The sequence below is a fragment of the Pantherophis guttatus genome, chromosome 5, assembly GCF_059756535.1.
Source record: "Pantherophis guttatus breed Tessera chromosome 5, ASM5975653v1, whole genome shotgun sequence".
Lineage (NCBI taxonomy): Eukaryota > Metazoa > Chordata > Lepidosauria > Squamata > Colubridae > Pantherophis > Pantherophis guttatus.
The window spans coordinates 116,714,133-116,733,067 of NC_142067.1; the positions used below are offsets into that span (position 1 = coordinate 116,714,133).

An 18,935-nucleotide genomic window follows, 5' to 3' on the forward strand; every position below is an offset into this window, starting at 1 on the left:
CTGAACAGGCAATCATAATAGATGGGCTGTTTGATTGTAGCTGTTAAGTTGGTTGGCTCATATCCAACTTCTGGAGGCAGGACGCTTTATCCAGTGATGGGTTTCAAATTTTTTTACTACCGGTTCTGTGGGCGTGGCTTGGTGGGCATGGCTTGGTGGGCATGGTAGGGAAAGGATACTGTAAAATCTCCATTCCCTCTCCAATCCAGGGGAAGGTTACTGCAAAATCCCCATTTCCTCCTGATCAGCTGGGATTTGGGAGGCAGAGAATAGATGGGGGAGGGGCCAGTCAGAATTTTTACTACCGGTTCTCCGGACTACTCAAAATTTCCGCTACCGGTTTTCCAGAACTGGTCAGAACCTGCTGAAGCCCACCTCTGGCTTTATCCAAGTTGGGTATAAGGGTAAGAGAGAAGACAATAGACATGATTTGCTAGTTGTAGCTACAAATCTTACTGACGATTGTGCAGACAGAATCTGCTTCAGGGAAGTGAAGTACCAAGAGCCTTGGTAGTACAGTGGTTTAAAGCACCCTGTTATTAACACAGCTGCCTGCAATTATTGCAGGTTCGAATCTTACCAGGCTCAAGGTTGACTCAACCTTCCATCCTTTCTAAGGTAGGTGAAATGAGGACCCAGTTTGTGGGGGCAATAAGCTGACTTTGTATAAATATACAAAAGTATGAAGGCTATTGCTTAACGCATTGTAAGCCGCCCAGAGTCTCCGGAGAAGGGTGGCATATAAATCAAATTTTTTTTTAAAAAAGTCTCCAATTCTGAAGGATGGGTCTACCAACATTTGTCACCTATGAGACTGCTATATTCAGAAACAATTGATTTGAATTTCGGGTGCTGAGAACAAGCATCTTGGTTTGAGATTTGAGGAATTCTTACCTTCTTCAGATTTTTCTATGGCATCCGGTTGACCATCCATCCATGAAATTTCATGCTTGACTAATTGGTCTATCTAAGCCTAATTCTTATGATTGTAGATTTTATGACTCCTGCTGCCTGCTCTGGTACCCATTAGTTTTTAATCTGTAACTGGCAGTCTGTTTCAAACAAGGCAACATCAGAGGTATCCAGAGTTTATCCATGGAATCAACCTATTTATATTAGTCAGGAAACCACGGATTGTTAAGAAAATGCTTCAGCAACTCAAACTATAGGGCAATCATTCATTCAGTAGCTTTCTAAAAGAAATTGTTTCTGACGTGAGATGGGTGTTTTACTGTGCATCTGAGTACTCATTGGATAGTTATTACTGGGCTACATGCTGACTGGCTTAGGAAAGGAAAGGATGTGTGATGTGTGATGATCAGTTAGTGTTGGTGCAAACTTCACAGGTTTAACCCAACAGTCTTTTCCTTAAAATGATAGAGAGTTTGAGTACCATTTGGGATCATGTTTAATGATGCTTCTCTACTTGAAATTCCTGCCATTCCCAATGATTAAAGTGAGTGGGCTTTTCTAATGTGCATCTCTGTTAAATGAAATGCAATCCCATAAAATAGGTTTACCTGGCATATTGCTATTCTTCCAGTGCCAAACACACACACACACACACACACATACACACACACACACACACACACACACACATGAGCATTCCACCAGCAGCTCGTTTCTTTAGCAACACTTGTACAGATTTTTGTAGGCTGATATATCATTGGGTTGTAAGGTAAAGGTACAAGGGTCATCTCTGTTTCTTGGCCAAGGGAGTGAGCATCATCCAAAGACAATTTCTATGATCATGTGGTCAGCATGACTATATGCAGAGGTGCACGGAACGCTGTTACCTTCCCACCGAAGTGGTACCTATTAATCTACTCACATTTGCAGGCTTTCAAACTGCTAGGTGGGCTATTGGGTTTTATATTCATAGGAATCAAAGCACTTCATTGAATGTGGATTCTGTTGTAAATAATATAACCAATTATATGATCTTGTCCAATTGGTTTCTGCTTTTTAACTAAAAACTCAATAGCTCTCTAACCAACTGGATGAAGCTTCCTCAGCTTCTGGCCAGGTGATGACAGACGTTGATGTCCAACATATAAGTATATAACCAGACTGGGAAATCTAGTCTAAGATGCCTTCTCATTCCCCTCCAGCACCTCTTACCTTTTTGAGCCACCTTTCTTTATTATAGCTCCCCATCTCAATTATTTGTGTGTTGGCACAGGAAATAGTAATAACAATAGCACCTACATTTATTTACCGCTTCATAGTGCTTTACAGCACTCGCTGAGCAGTTTACAGAGTCAGCATATTGCCCCCAACAATCTGGGCCCTCATTTTACTGACCTCGGAAAGATGGAAGGCTGAGTCAACCTTGAGCCGGTCAGGATCGAACTCCTGGCAGTGGGCAGAATTAACCTGCAATGCTGCATTCTAACCACTGTGCCACCACACAGCCATCAATCTTCCAAACCTTGGGGTATATGAATACACTGGAGTAAATTAAGACGCCAGTAAATTTTCTTTGTAATAATTTCCGTTGCTGAAATCGTGGGATGACTTTGGATCACAGAAGTCACTCTCAATATTGCTCACAGTAGCTACTGTGTGAACAGAATGAAAGGAGTTATTGTATGCAGCCTCTTAATCTTCAAGAGGAAAGGCTGGAAGTTAATGAAAGAACAGAGCAAAAAATGAACAACATTTTCAGGTAATCAAAGAAGCTATTTCTGGATTTACTGGCCCTTTATTGGAATGAATATTGCTGACCATACTGTTCCATTTAAAAAACAAAACTCATCTTGAAATGGCCTTTTCACCTCTTGACATTCAAGGGTAACTTATTTCAGGAATCTTTATGACATAATATAACCTTTTTTTAAAAAAAAAAACCAATCAAACATGACTTGTTCAAGCTGAAATTTACATTATCTTAATTTGCAATAAGGTGCAATCGAGTTTTCATAATTTCTTGATACACTGTTTGATTTTAAACTAATGCACCTGCTCTGCCAAGAAAGACGGATATTTATGAAAATAAAGTTGCTTGCATAGCTTATTGGTATATTTCGGTTAAAAGGAGGATGACCCTAAAGTTTCTTATGGCCAAACGTTCACATAAAGTTCAGCTTCTCCAACCAATTTAACAATCAACTTCTCAGAAGGACCAAGACATATTTTCTAATTGAGGATTTGATCATTTCTGGGCAAACTTCCCAGAGAGAGCTTCAATGGCTTCTAGGACTTCATGGCTGCTAGGACTTCCGAACATCTGCAGAGAGATCAAATAACAAGTTTGAGGGAATTATTGTCAGCACCAGCTGGTATCTCTTTACTATACTCATCTGTTTTTAGGCAGCCGGCTGTAGTTTCTAAACCATTGCTTGATCCATCCTGCCATCTACTGACTATATTCTAGAAGGACAGGAGTTTTCTCCTTGGGTTACAAAGAAACAAAAACAAAGCAATAATATATATATGTATATTATAATATATATTATTTTCAACTTCTACCCTCAAAAAGACGCTATAGGGCACTGCACACCAAAACAACTAGACACAAGGACAGTTTTTTCCCAAATGCCATCACTCTGCTTAACAACTAATTCCCATAACACTGTCAAATAATTTACTAACACTGTATTGCTATTATTCTTCTCTTCCATACTGGTATGTATCTCTTCCCACTTATTACTATAACCATGTTGCTTGTATCTTTCAATTATATTGTTTTTATTTGTTTCCTAGTACGATTTGATAGCTTATTAGTAACCTTGACTATCACTAACTGTTGTATCTTTTTATTCTTGATGAATGTATTTTATTCTCCTTATGTACACTGAGAGCATATGCACCTAAGACAAATCCCTTGTGTTTCCAGTCACAATTGGTCAATAAAGAATTCTATTCTGTAAGTTTAAATACTATTAAATTATATTATTAAAAATAAATATATTTACTTTGATAAATCTCAAGCTACATATAATAGGCAGCCCTTCTTACCTAAAAGTAATCCATTTGCTGCTTTTTTTCTGGCAAACCCCTTCCTTTCTTCTGACTGCACCACTGCATTTTGATTAGCTACCAGTTTGATGTAGAAACCACATAAAGGTAGAATTAACTCTCTTAAAAAAAAATATCTATCTCCTCCAAAAACTGGGAGGGGGTGGGAGAGAAAAATATTGCTATCTCCACTATCATTCCTTGATTGTCCTCAAACCCAGATATTGCCTAAATAGGGAGAGACAAAATTAAAATGTTTCAATCAAGATTTGCAGGGAGCCAAATGTTTCTCCTCCTGGGATAATCTATGGAACTAATAAGTTCACAGACGTTTTACTAACAACAAAGGTATGCATTTTGAAGGCCAATCACAACATATATCTGTAAAAGCCAGATGATCAGGAAGACTGAAAGAAAGAAAAAATAATATATGAATTGTAGGGTTGGAATAGCTTGGCCAGTAAAATGAATTATTTTAATTTATTATTAGATGAAATAAAACCTGATCCTTATTCTAAATAGGGACGCGGTGGCTCAGTGACTAAGATGCTGAGCTTGTTGATCAAAAGGTCGGCAGTTCAGTGGTTCGAATCCCTAGTGCCGCGTAACAGGGTGAGCTCCCATTACTTGTCCCAGCTTCTGCCAACCTAGCAGTTTGAAAGCATGTAAAAAGTGCAAGTAGAAAAATAGGGACCACCTTTGGTGGGAAGGTAACAGCGTTCTGTGCGCCTATGGCGTTTAGTCATGCCAGCCACATGACCACGGAGACGTCTTCGGACAGCGCTGGCTCTTCAGTTTTGAAACAGAGATGAGCACTGCCCCCTAGAGTTGGGAATGACTAGCACATATGTGCGAGGGGAACCTTTACCTTTACCTATTTGAAATATTAATAATGAAACTAAAACTTAGGCGTTTGGGATACATACAATGATAAGTGTCATCAGGAAAAATCTTGATGTTTGGGAAAATCAAGAGCAAGAGAAAAAGAGGGCAAGAGGAAACAAGATGGCTTGATAATATGACAAAAGCATGTACTTTTGAGCCTTGGTGGTGCATATGAGCCTTGGTGGTGCAGTCGACTAAACTGCTGTTAAAGTAGCACTTAGCTACCAGTTGCCTGCAATTACTGCGAGTTCAAATCTCACCAGGCTCAAGGTTGACTCAACCTTCCATCCTTCCGAGGTAGGTAAAATGAGGACCCAGATTGTGGGGGCAATAAGCTGACTTTGTATTAAAAAGAACACCGCTTAGGGGTCCCACGAAAGCCCTACTAAGCAGGTATATACAAAAGTATGAAGGCTATTGCTTAACGCATTGTAAGCCACCCTGAGTCTCCGGAGAAGGGTGGCATATAAATCGAACCAATAAATAAAAAACTTGGTTGGTTGCCTTGAGGTTTATGCTTGGGATTGGGTCCTAAAATTGGTCTCCCTCCCTCTCTCCAGTTTTAGTTTAAAGATCTTCAAATAAGGCAAAGCCAGTTGGTTTCCAAAAATGTTCTTCATGGTTCTTGTAAGAGGTAGCCCCATCCCCTGCCAGAACCCAACCCCCCAATACAGGTATTGTAGACTGTACTCTAAGAATCCAAAGTTCTCTCCACAGCACAATCCCTTAAGCCAGTGGTTCAAATTAAGTTCTGTGTCAGTGTATGAAGAGTTAATAGCTGTAAGCTGATGAGAAGTTGTAAGCAGAGGCAACTGGAAGCTGGAATGAGGTAGCAGAGCTACTGCCACTTTAAGAAGGGGGGTAAGAAGCTGCCTATATAAGGGAAGCCATTAGTGGGTTTTTCCTCTCCTCATGCATTCTACTTCCTGTTCTCTCGTTATGTATTTCAATTGCTCTCTGTGTATCAGTAGCTGTATGATAAGGTATTTAACCACTTATAAGTCTGTAAATATTTAACTGTAGATAAAACCACTGTTATTTATATAAAAGGCTCTGTGTGCTGTGTACTGTGTTTTGCTCTTGGGTTTATCTCATACTACTAGTTATGCTGCCAAAACTCTTGACATTCTACATTCCCTCATTGGATGCCTACCTTTGATTGGGGGTACAGAGGAAACCACCAGCCGTGTCCCCATCTCTTTGGCTTTCAAGCCTAGCTGCTCATAAGTCTCTTGATATTGTTTTTCAGGCTCTCTGTCGTATTATTCGTCCCACTAAAAGAGAAGGCATAATATGTGGACTTTATTTTAGTAAGTCTCTCACTACGTCTTTGATCTTTGCTCCTGGGAAACAAGACAGCAAACCTCCTTAGATAAGATTGTCCAGTCTACAAATTGTTGGTACTTTCCCTGAGCAATAAGTATCCTATCACCAACATAGGCTGCTGTTGTTTTATTTCCTTGAGGAAGTCTGATCTACTTTTTTTTTCTTGCACTGGTACACTTGATGATATCACTTCTCCAGTTGTCTGCATGCTTTCTTCTTCCAAAGGGAGGTTATGAAATTGATTATTTAGCTCCAATGGGGCTGGACTGGACTGGGTTTTTTTTTCCTTCTATGAGTGACATGTCACCAAAGGTCCATTTTCTCAGTTATTTGTTCCTTGTTGTGTTAAGTTTGATTGCAGTTTGCTTCCCTTTAATTGGGGTTTCTTTTTTGTTGTTTTGAGTCTCAGAAACTTATCACTAGACTCTTAAGTTTTAATTCAGCTGTTTCAATTAGTTTACATTTGGTACAGATATCACTGGGCTCTTCCACAGAATGCATTCACAGCACCTACTCTGCACGATGTTTTAAAAAGTGTAATTAATTTTTGAAAACTATTTTCCTTTTTTTAAATGAAAAATGATAAAAATAGAAGTTAAAAATGATATAATTCAAAAACCTAACCTTTTTCATTTTAAAAATTTAAAATTAGGTGGTTTTTTTTTTAAAAAATGAAGATTTTATGAAAGGTTTCAATCTCTTGAGGTTAATGCTGAAATAATACTTATTACAGCGTCTCTTGTGGCTAGTGTTGAAATTCCTTTACTTCTCCCACGCTGCCACTATTCACTTACTTACTCTGGTAAGGTCTACAACAGGGGTCTCCAATCTTGGCAACTTTAAGCCTGGAGGACTTCAACTTCCAGAATTCCTCAGCCAGCAAAGCTGGCTAGGGAATTCTGGAAGTTGAAATCCACCAGGCTTAAAGTTGCCAAGGTTGGAGACCCCTGGTCTACAGTATATCAGCAAAAGATGTCACTCTGGAAAGAACACTAGTGGAGCAAAAATAATTAGAAGGAAAAGTGAGAATAAGGAACCGATTCAAAATTTTCCCCTGTCAGTACTTTCTTTAGGCCTTTAGGTCCTCCCTCTCCATTTTATTGGGGTTCTACATATATGTAGTGGATTGAGATCATGCAATTATTTAAGAAATTAGGATTTAAGTGACTTTAAAGTATCTCCCTTCCTCTCTGTATATATCAGCAAAGTATGTAATCCCCATGAATGCAGATGAGGAAATGAAAAGAAGGAAATGAAATGGCATTGGAAAAGAATGATAATTCTGCTCATTGAGAAAGGCAAAACATCTTTATTCTCATTCATTTATATCCCACCCTTATTATTTTTACAAATAATTCAAGGTAGCTAACATATCCAACACATCTGCCTCCTCTTTCTTCCCCCCCCCACCATCCTATGAGGTGGGTTGGGCTGAGAGAGAATGATTGGTCCAAATCACCCAGCTTGCTTTCATGGCTAAGGTAGGACTTGAACTCATGGCCCGTTTCTTTTCCAGTTTGGTGCCTTAACCACTAGACCAAACTGGCTCTAACACAGCGATTAGTTGGGTAATCTAACATCAAGCCAATGAGGCAGTGCAATACAGGTAGTCCTCAACTTACGACCACAACTGAACCCAACATTTCCACTGAGTTTTGCCCCATTTTGCAACCTTTCTTGCCACAGTTGTACAGTGAATCACGGCAGCTGATAAGTTAGCAACCTGGTTGTTAAGCGAATCTGGCTTCCCCGTCGACTTGGCTTGCTTGTCCGAAGGTCGCAAAAGGGGATCGCGTGACTTTGGGACATGGCATGGCAATGGTCATAAGTATGAACCATTTTGCCAAGTGGCTGAATTTTGATCACATGACCACAGGGATGCTTGCAAAGGTCGTAATTGTGAAAAAAGTCATAACTCTGAAAAAGCCGTAAGTCACTTTTTTCTGTGTGCCGTTGTAGCTTTGGATGGTCAACGAAACAAACTGTTGTGAGTCAAGGACACACACACACAAAACACACCCCAACTGCACAGGAAGGATCAACCTAGAGCTACCTAGTAGCAGTAGTAAATTTGGAATCATAGACTGACCTGCAGACTGGCCAGGCTCACAGCTTCTCTTAGTTATTCCATCACACCGAATGCCTCTGGTCTTTACGCGCTAACAAAGAGACTCAATCCTCGGTGGGTTTTGCTGGGCGAGTGTAATGGAGGACTACAGCCGCTCCAATAAAGATAAAACCGGGTTAGAGAAAAGTAGAGGTTCCCCGTGGTTTTCGCCCCTCCAGGAACCAAAGCCAAGCAGACTTCCTGGGGAGTTGTATAGCTCCAGCTCGGTGAAAGAGCTAGTAAGAATTAAGACCACCTGTTCAGTCCAAATCCAGAAATCTTCAAAAGAGCCTCCAGTGCGAAACCCCCTGGAAGAGAATCCCTCCGGATCGGGGGGAGGGGGTGGATCTCTTTGAAGGCAGGCCCTTCTTAAGAGTTGCCCCTCTCTCCTCCCTTTGGCAGAGAAGCCAATACACCACCTTCCTTTCTTCTCTCCTACTGTGCCTGGAAGCTGATTAAATACAGAAAAAGAAAAAGAAAAAAACTATCGGACAGAAATCAGAGTCAGCTCAAGTTGTATGCTTTCCATTAGAGAGAGGCGTGCTTTCTCATTCAGAGGTGCCTCTAACCGACAGAATGTATTCACATGAGTGTATAAGTGGAATTCTATGCAAACCGGAATGACTTAAACCACAAAAACACGGCAAAAGAAGGTTTCTCCTCTATACCTAGGAAAGCTTCGGTTAAATCAATCAGCTCTAACATTCTAATATGTTGGACTACAATCCCATCATCCCCAGGAAGCGTCCTCGGGCTGCAGATTGAATGCAATGGCCTCTACCACAGCTAAAGGTTATCAAGTCAGGGAAAGGCTGGATGACACAATCCATCTCTGCTCTGAAAAGAAGAGGGTGGTAATAATGTTCTGACTTAAGGCTGGGTGCACATCCGGTTGTTCTAGGTCTTATTGAACATGAGATACAAGTAGTTGGTCTATCTCAAGTTGTGATAGCAGCTTCCTCTTCACTATGCTGAAGTGCTGGGTAACTGCAGTAGCTGTCTGCAGGCTGGATGCTGATTTTCTGTTCATCCATAGTTCTCACATATGCTTCATATATCCCCTCTCATTAGCTCTGCTGTTGTAGTAGCATTCCATCAGTTCAAGGATCTCTTATTTTGTCCATTTTATCCATCCATCCACTATCATCTCTCTCTCTCTCTCTCTCTCTCTCTCTCTCTCTCTCTCTCTCATCTATCTATCCATCCATCATCCATCATCTATCTATCATCTATCTATCTATCTATCTATCTATCTATCTATCTATCTATCTATCTATCTATCTATCTATCTATCTATCTATCTATCTATCTTCTACTCTGTTTTCCCCAAAATAAGACATCCCCTGATAATAAGCCCAATTGGGCTTTTGAGCACATGGCAATAAGGCCAAGCGCTTATTTCAGGGTTCAAAAAAAATATAAAACAGGTGTTATTTTTGGGGAAACACGGTATCTATCTACCTATCTACCTACCTACCTACCCTACCCACCGACCCACCCATCATCAATCCATCCATCTTTCTTAGAGGTAATATATTATGTATATTTATAATATACAATATATATTTTACATTGGTCTATTTATTATTAATTTATACATACGCAAATATATATTACAATTGAATGTATATTTAATACAATATATATGTTATAAATACATTTAACCTCATTAAAGAAATAGCTATTTCTTTAAATTGTAAATCTATTGCATGTCAGCTCAAACAAAAATATTGTTAAATAAAATAAAAATTAAATAAAAACACGTTGGCCTCATCATATTTGGGAGAGGAGGAAATGACTGGGTGACAAGATACTTTAAATGGGATCTATTGAAATCTAATACAGAAACGCGCAATAGGATAATGTGCTGCCATACCCCCAAATCCCTGAATTCAGACGCTGGGGAAACATCATGAAGCCAACAGCTGCACTGAATCGCAGCCCTTGAAGTGACTCCTAACCCCGCTCCCTACCCTAACTCTGACCTGGATCCCAAAAACCCCTGAAGGTGCCCGCCCGCTTCCCGCCTGTAAGAGGAGCCCGAGAGCCTTTTTAGGACCGCCGAAGCCTGCCGAAAGAACCCTGAAGTGTATGATGCAGGCAAATAGAGTTTATCTCTACGTTCCCCCATTTGACTCGTCGTTTTCCTAAAGCTAGAATGCAAAGAGACCGGTCTCGCAACCTCGGGTGGCGCTGCTACCACCGGTTCGCAGCCGCATCCTTAAGAGAAACAATGAAAGGCCCAGAACATATGGGCGATGAGCAAATGAGTGGACGGGAAGGAACGGGGTGGGGAAAAGCGAGGCGGCTCCCTTGCTAACTAGGTAATTAAGGAAGAATGGTGCGTTTGTATCTACCGTAGACTTCAGGGATTACTTCCACCCAGGCTGCTCAGTCAGGAAATGAGGGGCTGGGCTGGCTCACCTGCCCCATTGCCAGGCTTCTTTTCCTCCTATTTGCCGCCGTGCTATTCGGACCATTGCGCGGAACTAATGTTAAGGAAGAATCTCCGAAGGGTAGAGGTGGAAAAGAGGGACGCCAAGAGGATCTTTTTCCAAAGGGAGTAAAGGGGGAGGGGGACTGCTGCAGAGAAAGGACAGGAAGTCGGCCATGTTGGGAAGGTCGTTGAAAGAGAGGTGTGGGGGGGAAGGGGACTGCCAAAGCGGACGGACAGGAAGTCGGCCATGCTGGGAAGGTCCACAGGCAAGGGATTGGATAGAAAGAAGCCAGTGGTCATGCAGAAAAGACTAAGGGAAGCCGCTCCCTCCTAAAAAGGAGCATAGAGTGCAGGTGGTTTTGCTGTTACTCTGTACAGGTAGTCCCCGACTTGCAACAGTTCGTTTAAGGACCGCTCAAAGTTACAAAGGCACTGAAAAAAGTGACTTACGGCCGTTTTTCACAGTTACGCCCTCCCGGCATTCCCATGATCATGTGATCAAAATTCCGACGCTTGGCCACTGGTTCATATTTATGACCGTCGCTGTGTGCCAAGGTCACGCGATCCCCCTTTTGTGTGATGATCTGACCAGCAAAGTCCATGGGGGAAAAGGCGGATTCACTGAGCAACCAGGGGACTAACTTATCAATGGCGGTGATTCACTTAACAACCGTGGCAAGAAAGGTTGTAAAATGGGGCAAAACTCACTTCACAAATGTCTTCACTTAACAACAGAAAGTTTGGGCTCAAGTGGGATCGTAAGTCAAGGACTACCTGTATTGCCACTCAGAATAACAAGATGAGTTTTGGCTGTTTCCATCTGCTAATTTTTTTTTTTGGAGGTGGGGCTGGAATTTCCTATCAAAATATGAACATACAAGCTGTCATAGTCCTGGAAAAAAAGAAAAAGCCCAGAGATAAAATCTTCTGTATTTTGACTAAAAGTAGTCAATTAGTGCTTTCTAGGGAATTTGGGCTATCACTGCTTAAGGTGTGTTTGCTTCCAACCTATCATCAGAAGGACCTGCATGGGTCTCCTGCAGCAGAGACTCCCACAAGCAACCTCTCTTCTTATCTAGGAAGGTTAAGTCAGGTTATTCCAGTGGTAATGAGGTTAGAAATTATGTACTTTGCCCTTTCACCTGGAACCCGCACTGCATATCAAGACATTAATATAATTGAACGAGTAGAGAGATATTTCATGAGAAGAGTCCTCCACTCCTCTGCTTGCAGCAAAATACCTTATAATACCAGACTTGAAATTTTGGGCTTAGACAATTTAGAACTTCGTCCTCTTCAGTCCAACCTAAGCGTAGGATATAAAATTATCTGTTACGTTGTCCTACCTGTCAATGACTACTTCAGCTTCAACCGCAATAATACATGAGCACACAATAGATACAAACTCAAGGTAAACCACTCCAAACTCAATTGCAGAAAATACTTCAGGAACAGAGTGGTCAATGCTTGGAATGCACTACCTAATTCTGTGATTTTTTCCTCAAACCCCCAAAACTTTAACCTTAGACCAGGGGTCAGCAACCTGCGGCTCTGGAGCCGCATGTGGCTCTTTCACCCCTCTGCTGTGGCTCCCTGTCACTCAAAATATGCATCACAACCGCCAATGTGTGACACCCGCCGGCACGCAATTCATTGAGCTTTTCAACCCCTGGTAGGCCAACTACGAATAAATCCAAGAAAAGAAAAGTTTCAGAAGAAAACAGAACGTTTAATTCAACTACATGTTAGTTTTGTGGCCACTCAAAAAATAGTCAGGCACAGAAAGGGTTTTGTGGCTCCCGGTGTTTTCTTTCCTGTGGGAAACAGGTCCAAATGGCTGTTTGGGTGTTTAAGGTTGCAGACCCCTGCCTTAGACTGTGTACTGTAGACCTCACCCCATTCCTAAGAGGTCTTTAAGGGGCGTGCATAAGCGCACCAGCATGCCTACCATCCCTGTCCGAATGTTCCCTTTTATTCGTATCCATTCCATGTAATCATAATCATGTTTATACTTGTGTCTGTTATCTAATACATGCTTGACGAAAATAAATAAATAAAATAAAAATAAAACATATGACACCATCATACCTGCACTCGTCATACTCACTGCCCCGATGAGGTCTGGCCGAAAAACCCCCAACATGACAGTTCAATTTGGAGGAGTGTCTTTATGCCTAGTGAACTTGTCTGCTTTTTAGTCTTTCTCCCTAGAAATCCTAGGCAAATTGCATGGAAGCCCCATTGAAAGTAGAAAAGTCATCCAGGGTTAGGGTTAGGGCCCCATGAGGTCTGCCATCATCACAGTTTCATTTTGAGATCCAATTTTAAAGAGCTCTAATTCTAACCCAGTGGTGAAATCCAATTTTTTTTACTACCGGTTCTGTGGGCGTGGCTTGGTGGGCGTGGCATGGCGTGGCTTGGTGGGCATGGCAGGGGAAGTATACTGCAAAGTCTCCATTCCCACCCCACTCCAGGGGAAGGATACTGCAAAATCCCCATTCCCTCCCCACTCTGGGACCAGCCAGAGGTAGTATTTGCCAGTTCTCCAAACTGCTCAAAATTTCCACTACCGATTCTTCAGAACCTGTCAGAACCTACTGGATTTCACCCCAGTTCTCTATATAGGGTGCCCCATGTGCTCTATATAGGGTGCCTTTGAAAATCACCCTAAAGTTATACAGGTCACCCTCGACTTACGACCGCAGCTGAGCCCAAAATTTCTGTTGCTAAGTGAGACATTTGATAAGTGAGTTCTGCCCCATTTCAAGACCTTTCTTTCAGAGTTGTTAATCACTGCAATTGCTAAATTACTAATCCGGTGGTTAAGCAAATCTGGCTTCCCCACTGACTGTGCTTGTCTGAAGATCGCAAAAGGGGATCACATGACCCACGGGCAGTGCAACCGTCATAAATGAACCAGTTGCCAACATCTGAATTTTGATCACGTGATCATGGGGGTACTGTAATGATTGTGTATGTGAAAAATGATCATAAATCATTTTATTACCACTGTAGTTACCACTGTATCTTCAAATGTTCACTTGACTGTGGTAAGTCCAGAATGCGGCATGCAAAAATGTTGGGTGTCACTCAGTTTGCCCACAGCCCCGTTGCACAAACTGCACAGGCTCATAATTTCTGAGTGCAATTTAAGGCACTGGTTATCACCTTCAAAGCCCTACATGGTAGGAGGTCAGATTATTTGCAGGATTGCCTCTCCGAACGGATCTGCCCCATCCATTGGATAGAATGGACAGAATAGACATGGTCCATACCCCTTCCTTGAAATATCTCTAGATGACATTTTCCGTGATGGCTCCTATTCTGTGGAACACTCTTTGTCTTCCGTGAGATCCGGCAGGCCCCCAGCCTTCCGGAATGCCCAAAATATGTGATTCTAGCTATATGCATTGTGTTAAGTGATGAGACCCTGAGGAAGGTTGCTGAAGCATTCCAGTAAAATGACTAGGCATTGGGTTGTTGTGGCTTTTATGGTTTTATTGTTGTGAGCTGCCCAGAGGTGTGCTCTACACCAGGGGTCTCCAACCTTGGCAACTTTAAGATTTGTGGACTTCAATTCCCAGAATCCCTCAGCCAGCTCAGAGGAATTCTGAGAGTTGAAGTCCACAAATCTTAAAGTTGCCAGGGTTGGAGACCTCTGCTCTAAACCACCTATACAAATATTTTAAATGAATAAACAATACACCCCAATCCTTCTTCAGTACTGGTCGATACTGGCCTTTGTCCCTCATTTCCCAAAACCATAAAGGGTGAGGGGCCAGATGCCTAATGTTGCACATCTTCGGGAAGGGAAGGTCCACAGGTTGTTTTTTGTTTTTATTGCTGTTATCTACTCCCCCTTTCTTTCCTTTAACCCCCAATTATCTGGAACACACAACACAGCTGGTTTGGTCTGAGATGCCTGTGGCAATTCAGTTTGCATTTTGCATTTTGGGTTTTGGATATGCATGGACAATATGGTTCTAGTGATCGATCCTGGAAATGAAGGAATATATAACAACACTGACCTATATTTAAAAAAAAGTTTCCCCAAAAGAACATATTCATTGCCTCTTGCTTTTATACTAAACACTTATTTTTAAGAAGCTAGCACAAAGAAATTTGACTGAAGAGATTTAGTTATTAATAAAATTATATTTTCTTCTCAGAAACACATTAAACAGATGCTGGGCTTAAATAAAGTATTTGACAAACAACCATAGGAATTCCAGTAGAGGAAAAATATTAAATTTACAGGGAATATTGCACTTAGAAAAAACCTGTGTAAGCAGCAGTTACTAAAATAGATCCCTCTCTCTAAAAATGGCTGGAAATGCACTAATAAGGCTGTATCACTTTCACCTATTTGAAATGCCACAATCCCAACAATTTTTATAATAGAATGAAACAAATTCTATAGATCTCCTTCCAACCTGGTCTTTTTCAATTAGAAAGTTAACTATTACTAAATTCGGATTCCCCAAAGTATACCAAACTCTAGATGCCAAATAATTGGTTCTGTGATCATTCAACATATCAGGTGAGGAGTAACTGTTATGTTGGATTACTGGTTTTAACAATAAATCTGACACCTTCACTCTCTAAAAATGGCTGGAAATGGCTGGACCACTTCTGCATATTTGCAATGCCATAATCCCAACCATTTTTATAATAGAATGAAACAAATTTTACAGCTCTCCTTTCCAACCTGGCCTTTTTCAATCAGAGTTAACTATTACTAAACTCATATTCCTTAAAAGTGCACCAAAGCGGCTTTAGGTTAACAGTATATATTACGTGTGATTATGGACTGTATGCCAAATAATCGGCTGTGTGATCATTCAACATGTCAGGTGAGGAGCAAGTGTTATGTCAGATCAAGACGCTGCTCTTAATAAAGCTGACACTTACCCTTCACTCTAAAAATGGCTGGGAATTCTGTAACAAGGCTGTACCACTTCTGCACATTTGCACTGCCATCATGCCAACCATTCTTATAATAGAATGGAACAAATTCTACAGTTCTCCTTCCAACCTGGCCTTTTTCAATCAGAGTTAACTATTACTAAACATTCTCCCAAAGGTGCACCAAACCGACTATGTCAAGATTATATATTATATGTGATTATTTCCAATACATGCCAAATAATTGGCTCTGTCATCATTCAACATGTCAGGTGAGGAGCAACTGTTATGTCACTGATCTTAAACAAAAAAGGTGAGAGTTACCTGTAACTGAGGGGCTTGTTTTGAGGAGGGGGAGGCAGTGGCAACATCATTTCCATGGCTCCAGGGCCAAGTATGGGGGAAAGGGCTGGTTAGGGCAGGGGGGGACCTCCATGTAATCAGGTTGCTCTTGAGCAGCTCTTCAACCCCATCTCTGTGGCTTCTGGAAGACACCAGAAGGGGTGGTGGCTGTTGCAGCCACAAGCAAAACGTACAGGTAAGTCCTCCACTTACAACACCCTGTTTAGTGACCATTCAAAGTTACAATGGCAGTGAAAAATGTGACTTACGACGGTTTTTCACACTTAAAAATCTGTTACAGCATCCCTGCGGTCAAGTGATCCAAATCCAGGCGTGTGGCCACCGACTCATGTTTACGACGGTTGCAGCGTCTGGGGGGGTCACCCAATCAGGGGTGAAATCCAGCAGGTTCTGACAGGTTCTGGAGAACCGGTAGCAGAAATTTTGAGCAGTTCGGAGAACCGGCAAATACCACCTCTGGCTGGCCCCCGAGTGGGGTGGGAATGGGAATTTTGCAAAATCCTTCCCCCAGGAGTGGAGTGGGAATGGAGGTTTTGCAGTATCCTTCTCCTGCCACGCCCACCAAGCCACGTCCACAGAACCGGTAGTCAAAAAATTTGGATTTTACCACTGCACTCAATCCTTTTTTCGCAACCAATCAAATCAAGCTGGGAAGAGCCAGATTCACTTAACAACCGTGCTAATAACTTATTAACCCCAGCTGTTCATTTTAGAAACATTTGAAATGTGGATTTACAGACGTGGCGGTTCCGTAGAAGCTGGGTTTAACAAAATCACAAATGAGGAGGTGATAGATAAGCTGCCTGGGAAAAAAACTGAAGGCAAATGAGGTCCAGACAGAAGAACATCGAGGCTTCAAAATCTTAGGGACTGTCAAAAGCTGCATTGGTCAAGACACCCACATCAAACATGAGAGGGCCCACAAGAGAAGAAATGCCAAATCCAACTTGGTGATCCACTTAACAGATTCATACAATCACACAAACGCTCAGTGTGTGGAAAAGTTTCTGTAGTTTTTCCGTGTTTCATAAACACACGAAAATCCATCGGTGAAGAATATCTTTAGACGGCCAGGGTTGGTCTTCAGAATGACGTAACGTGCAGTTTCAGAGGGACGATATTAGCAGACAAATCGAGAGTCGAACACAAAAGGGGCATTTGGTGGTTTTTAAAAAATAGGGACACATTAAAATGTTTTTAAAACGGGGAAAAAAAAGAAATCTTAAGGGACCCGCTTTGGATATAACTCAGCAGCACTTTTTCATGCGGCTGTTGACAAAAAATAGGATCGCCAACATGATCGCCAACGTCCGATGACGGATACGGCACAAGAAGTTCATTTAACCACCGTGGCAAGAAAGGTCGTAAAACGGGGCAACAAAAGAAATTCATTTAACCACCGTGGCAAGAAAGGTCGTAAAACGGGGCAAGAAAAGAAGTTCATTTAACCACCGTGGCAAGAAAGGTTGTAAAACGGGGCAACAAAAGAAATTCATTTAACCACCGTGGCAAGAAAGGTCGTAAAACGGGGCAAGAAAAGAAATTCATTTAACCACCGTGGCAAGAAAGGTCGTAAAACGGGGCAACAAAAGAAATTCATTTAACCACCGTGGCAAAAAAGGTTGTAAAACGGGGCAAGAAAAGAAATTCATTTAACCACCGTGGCAAGAAAGGTCGTAAAACTGGGCAACAAAAGAAGTTCATTTAACCACCGTGGCAAGAAAGGTCGTAAAACGGGGCAACAAAAGAAATTCATTTAACCACCGTGGCAAGAAAGGTCGTAAAACGGGGCAACAAAAGAAGTTCATTTAACCACCGTGGCAAGAAAGGTCGTAAAACTGGGCAACAAAAGAAATTCATTTAACCACCGTGGCAAGAAAGGTTGTAAAACTGGGCAACAAAAGAAATTCATTTAACCACCGTGGCAAGAAAGGTCGTAAAACTGGGCAACAAAAGAAATTCATTTAACCACCGTGGCAAGAAAGGTCGTAAAACTGGGCAACAAAAGAAGTTCATTTAACCACCGTGGCAAGAAAGGTTGTAAAACTGGGCAACAAAAGAAATTCATTTAACCACCGTGGCAAGAAAGGTCGTAAAACTGGGCAACAAAAGAAGTTCATTTAACCACCGTGGCAAGAAAGGTCGTAAAACTGGGCAACAAAAGAAATTCATTTAACCACCGTGGCAAGAAAGGTCGTAAAACTGGGCAACAAAAGAAGTTCATTTAACCACCGTGGCAAGAAAGGTTGTAAAACTGGGCAACAAAAGAAATTCATTTAACCACCGTGGCAAGAAAGGTCGTAAAACTGGGCAACAAAAGAAGTTCATTTAACCACCGTGGCAAGAAAGGTTGTAAAACGGGGCAACAAAAGAAATTAATTTAACCACCGTGGCAAGAAAGGTTGTAAAACGGGGCAAGAAAAGACGTTCATTTAACCACCGTGGCAAGAAAGGTCGTAAAACGGGGCAAAACCTTTTTAACACACGTCTCAACGACAGAAATTTTGGACCTCGTTGCGGTCGTAAATCGAGGATTACCCGATATTTTATTCTTTTTCCCCCCACCCCCGCCCTAAAATGCAACAGGAACCCCACCAGGCCTGGCTCGAAGGAGACCGGGCTGCTTAAGGAAAGACCTGCTCGACGGGGCTCAGTTCCCACCGGGGTTTTCCACGGCGGGCTCCGAGAGGCTCCGGACGGACCCAGGTCCGGCAGAAGAGCCGCTCGCCTCGTCTGCAACCCGGGGCCGGGCGTCGCGAAGAAGACGGGACTCCTTTTCTGCAAAGGGCCCCGAGACTCGCCCGGGAAAGAGAGAGAGAGAGAGAGAGAGAGAGAGAAGAGCCGGCGGGACCAAAGGCCTCTCACGGCCCTTACCGAAGCTCCGCGGCCTCGGCAGCCATGGCAACCGCCGCGCCCCGCCCACCGGAGGTCACGTGGTCGGGAAGGCGC

General features: G+C 42.1%; 1 long non-coding RNA gene across 1 annotated transcript; it reads right to left on the reverse strand.

Moving 5' to 3' along the window:
- Positions 1-2,687: 2,687 nt before the first annotated feature.
- On the reverse strand, positions 2,688-18,861 carry LOC117665326 (uncharacterized). Its single transcript, XR_015734590.1, has 4 exons — positions 18,623-18,861; positions 6,002-6,122; positions 3,964-4,191; positions 2,688-3,232 (listed from the first exon to the last, which is right to left on the reverse strand). It is a non-coding gene; the product is annotated as an uncharacterized LOC117665326 (long non-coding RNA).
- Positions 18,862-18,935: the final 74 nt, after the last annotated feature.